A 5,460-nucleotide genomic window follows, 5' to 3' on the forward strand; every position below is an offset into this window, starting at 1 on the left:
TTGAAGCAAGCAATTATTATAATAACTTTTAGACCCACTCACCTGCATCATGGTAACGGCCTTTGGACCAAGTTAATATGAATGAGAGAGATGCATGTGAAAAGTCTTTTTTAAAAATAAACAGGTTGGGAGGTATTTTGCTGGCCTGTAGGTGGCACTCTGAATTCAATAACAAATGTTAAACTTGCTTGACCACTTTTGCTTGAAGATCTGCTCATGCTAGGCTCCCTTACATGAGGAAATCTGCATAACCTGTTTTTGAGGATATGTAAATATTGCTTAGTTTTATATAAAGAAATGGATTGGTCCAAAGGGATAGCTTTTTAAATCTGCTGCAGAAATGCAAGAAGACATATAGTGCTGGATTTAGTTCAGGGGAATGAAGCCTACATTTCCTCCCCTTCCCACCCCTTGTTTGTTAAGGTTTATAGGCCACATGTTATGAGAATAGCTTATGTCAGACTAGTGCCACTATATTAAGATACTTTGTCAAGATGGATGGACATGGCTCAGTTTTTATTATTACCCCTCTCTTCCAGCCAGCATGCACACTTGCCCTTCCTTTATTCTTAAAACATGCTTGAGAGCCTAGTTAGACTGACTGGTCCAATGCCACCCATTGAGATGAATGGCCTAGTGGGGATTTGAATTCGGATCTTTTTAGTTCTCCAAACTACTATGCTGCATTGTTTTTGGTTCACTTTTATTCAAAAGTAAAAAGCTGCTTTTTATAAGTTAGGAAACGAGTGTCCCACCAAACGTATGGTAGAGACGATTCTCATCTTTACATCACCCTCTCGGTCACAAATAAATGGCCAACCGGCACACCCCAGGCAGCTGTGGTTTGTGGAAGACCTGAACATGTTCCAGTAGAGTCCAGCTCATACTGCTTGTCTCCATATCTTTGCTTCTACTAGCTTCCCACTACAGCAGACTAAAGGTAAAACCATTCCAAAATAGTGTACAGTATCTCTGTCGTTGGGGAATAACAGCTGGAGTGGGATAAGAAGCCTACCTAACAATTTTTGTGTGAAGTTAAGATGAGGGAGGGGACAAACCTTGAACTCTTTGAAGGAAATGCAGGGTAGACATAAATGAAACCATATGGCACCATGTCCTGCTTGTGAACTTTGTACAGGCATCGAGTTTGCCACTGTGAAAGCAGGATGCTGGATTAGACACACCTTTGGTCTACTTCAGCAGAGCTCTCTCCTCGTGTTCCTATTCATTACATGCTTGCTCCTACTTGGACTTGACTTCCAGGACACTTCCCAAAAGATTGGTGGCCTCTGTCCCATGCTGAAGAATACCAGCCCTCTCTGCCCAGTAGCTCCTATACTGTTGGCACTGAATAAAAGTTAACTATTTGTCTTTGAACAAACTAGCAGCTCTTCCCAAACTTGGCTGCAGCTAAAGGTTTAGCCGGTTTCTGCATTAACAACAGCAGCAAAAATATAAGACACCACTGGAGATCTGGAAACAATGAGTCATGGAACACCATGCCCAGGTTTTGCAATAAATGGCACTTATTTAAACGCCAAGTTCTAAATTATGTTTCATGCATGGAAGCATTTTCATTAAGAGTTACAACACAACTTACTGTGCTTTATCAGGCATTTGAAATGGCAGGCTAGATATTTCTCAGCACCTGCTAGCTGATCCTGATTTGTTGCTTACAGAAGGGACCTCGGTTGCAATCCTACAAACAGCATTCAGGCAGATGGGCTATAGAAAGAGGCATTAAGTACAAGTACCACCCAGCCAGTGAAATGGCATCGGTGCACCTAGTGCATTCTCAATGGACACAGGTGTTCTGCCAGTGGTGCTCCATCAGCTGTGGGGCTACAGTGGCCCATTGTTGGTGGGGGGTGACTGAGGACCCACAGGCTCCTTAGCCTCATTTCTCCAACCCCTAGCCCCATGGATTGTTCTGTCCAAAATATTAGTGGAAGTATTACTAACGGAGTGAGACTGGTGGAATGGCCATGCCCTATCATCCTCATATATATTAATTTCAACCAATTATTTAGGGAAGTTTTGGGAACAATTGAATACAGTGATTATGATTTAAGATCAAGACAAATATAGGGAGGTTATAGAGAGCTGGAATGTCATAAGCTAATAAATAAAACCAGAATTAGGAATGTTGGGGAACAGAATAAATGTGGGTTTTTAGAGTAAAAAAAAATAACACGAGCCTGTCCTCCTAGTTCTAGTGGTTGAAACTTATTAATTTAAAACTTCAATATTTTATAACAGCGGATTTGTGTATAAGTAATATTTATTTATAATTCATTATGAAGCAAAGTGCTGGTTAAAGCATATGTATAGAAATATTTGCTTTCCCCCTTTTAAACCAAGGTTTTCGATATGTATTTTCATCATGGAATTTATATTTAATTTTGAATAACATTTAAAAAAAAACCAGAATTCAAGCAATTACTATTTTGGGCTTTAAATTGAAAGGCAGTCAAGAGTTGTAAACTGCACAATAAGCACATAAGCTACAGTGCTCCCCCAAATTGCATGTAAATTAAAAAAAGAAAATGTTTCCAAAGTTCCTTAACTCAGTTTAATGAGTGCAGGCCTACTAGTGCTCACTTGTTCCAAACTAAGTGTGTCTTTTTAACACCATGAATGTTAAGTAGCAAGTAAATTTCATTGTATTTGATAAAGTCTCACCTGTGCCACTAAAGCTTGTGCCATAATAAATAATGTGTTAAGTCTTCCAGGTACTACGCGACTCTTTGTTGTAAATGGCATAAAACGGTATTGAATAAGCTATTCAAAAAACAACAAACAAAAAAACAGAAGGAGATTTATACAGTAGCTACACTTTTAGATCCAATTCAGAGATAGGAAAAAGTTAAATGACCTGCTTATGGTCACACACAATATGCATGTTTCTAGCCTTGAATGTCAGCCCTTAATTATCCTGAAGAACAGTGTGCAAAGAAGGCTCTCTACTTAAAAAGCATTGACAATAATATAAAACCAGTATATAAGACAATATCCAACAAAGCAGCAGTGTTTTGATCAAAACATTTCCTGTCCAGGGATGATTGTTCTGGAAAGCAAATAAAGGAGCTATTTAATGCATGTTTGCCAGGGTTAACACACAACTGATTCCCTTGTTCTCTTGACAGCTGATTAGGGTTTCCCCCCTTTTCTTCTCCACAGCTTCTTCAAAGCAACCCCAGATTACCAGAAATCAAATTCCTTTTCATGTTCCTATTCCAGTCAATCTGAAACCGCATCACCAAAACACTTCCCACTAGGTTCAGTCATTCACTGCTCCCACTTCATACTTTCCCCTCCCATCCATTTTCAAGGTCTGCATCTAGTTTTCAGTAGCCAGGGGAGGAGATTGTGAGGGACTTGCTGAGCCATGCATCACAGGTCTTCCACAGTTTCCTACATTCCCTCTTGAGAAAAACATCACTGACTGAAGTAGGAAAATGGCACCAGTTTCTGGGAGGATCTTATACTCTGGTCAGAACTTGAAATACATGGCTATTCTAGAGTCCAAAGAGTCATTAGACTCCTATTCCCCTCCTATTCCTAGTATTCCCCTCCTATAGACCAATTCCCAGAGTGATTTAACCATCAAACGCCTTTCTCTTGGAATTGTAGCTCTGTGAGAGGAACAGAGGTCGCCTAACAAACCAGCTCCCAGAATTATTTGGAGGAATTGATAACGACTGTTTAAAGTGGTGGTGTAGAGCTTTAAATGCAAGGTTTGAATGTGACCACCATCTAGCCGTGGTTCTTCAGAATAGTTAGTGAATTATATTTAATATTTTTTTGAGTCAATTTAAACCTGTCAGCAAACCAATAGCCCGGGGGCATGGGGAGGAATAGTTTAGAATTGATCTGAATTGAACTTGACTGCAGCTGTTGAAGAGGCCATCCAGAACTAAACTGGGTATGGAAGGATGCCATTACACTGGTATGTTTTATATATGCTGAAAGGGGAAAAGGTAAAGGACCCCTGGACAGTTAAGTCCAGGCAAAGGTGACTATGGGGTTGAGGCACTCATCTCACTTTTCAGGCCGATGGAGCCGGCGTTTGTCCACAGACGGCTTTCTGGGTCATGTGGCCAGCATGACTAAACTGCTTCTGGCACAACGGAACATTGTGACGGAAACCAGAGTGCATGGAAACATCGTTTACCTTCTCGCTGCAGGTATATATGTTGGAAGCTGCCCATGGTAGCTGGAGAAACCCAGCCAGATGGGCGGAGTATGAATAAAATTATTATTATTATTATAAAGCCGAGAGAAATTCTCATATAGAGCTTTTCTAAACAGATGCATTAAACAAAAACTGTTTTTACTTTTTTAAGCTTCAGTGACTGAGAATTATGCAAAATTTCAAACACAATGAGGTATTTCGGTACAAATCATATTCTGAGTATACAGTAGTATACTCAAACTTACCTTCATATTTAATTAGTGAAGGATTTAACCGTAATTTATTACAGTGAAATAAGGGTGGGACATGGGGGCATACATGCCAAGTCCGGGTTGTGAATATCCGGGATTGGCAGCGCGCGCATGACCGGAAGTTGCGTGACGCAACTTCTGGTGGCGCTTTGCCCTTCTATGGGTACCAGAAAATGGCGGCGCCAGCGCCGGAAGTCGCTTCCGCGAATGACCGGAAACACGTAAAAGCGACTTCCGGCGCCAGCGGCGCCATTTTCTGATGCCCATAGAAGGGCAAAGCGCCACCGGAAGTCGCGTCACGCAACTTCTGGTCATGCGCGGAAGCGGCTTCCGGCGCCGCCATTTTCTGGTGCCCATAGAAGGGCAAGCAATCAGAGAGAGGCAAGGTGAGAATAACAGTTACCTTCCAACCTAACTTACCTGTTTTCATAGAATCATAGAATTGTAGAGTTGGAAGGAACCTCGAGAGTCATTTAGTCCACCTCCCTGCAATGTAAGAATCCTGCCCACAGCTGTCCGTGGGCGGGCTCGAACCACCAACCTTCTGGTTAACGCACTGGCTACGGAGACCTGTCATTGTATACTCCCCATGTTAAGCGCATAAGAAGTGCCTGCTGGATGAGGCCAACAGTCTAGCATCCTGTTCTCACAGTGGTGAACCAGTTGCCTATGGGGAGCATGCAAGCACCCCTCTGCCCATCTGCGACTCCCAGAAACTGGCATCCAGGGAGCTACTGCCTCTGACAATGAAGACGGAACAGGGCACCCATGACTAGTAAGTGTGTTTGTACAGTTGAAAGCAGAAGAAGCAGAGTGGCCTCCAGAATGGTGCTAATATACAAAAACCTCCTGCAATAAAATGCAGAGAAAATGCATTCCAAGCCAACATTAAAATTTCACACACCGTGCCAAAACATGGAATGTAGATTTTAAAAAGCCAAGGAGCAAGTTAGCCATACTCCAGACTCTCTTAAACCCAGCATTATTTTGCAACAGACGACAAAAAAAAAGATG

Source organism: Zootoca vivipara, chromosome 8 (genome assembly GCF_965207765.1).
Source record: "Zootoca vivipara chromosome 8, rZooViv2.hap1.1, whole genome shotgun sequence".
NCBI lineage: Eukaryota > Metazoa > Chordata > Lepidosauria > Squamata > Lacertidae > Zootoca > Zootoca vivipara.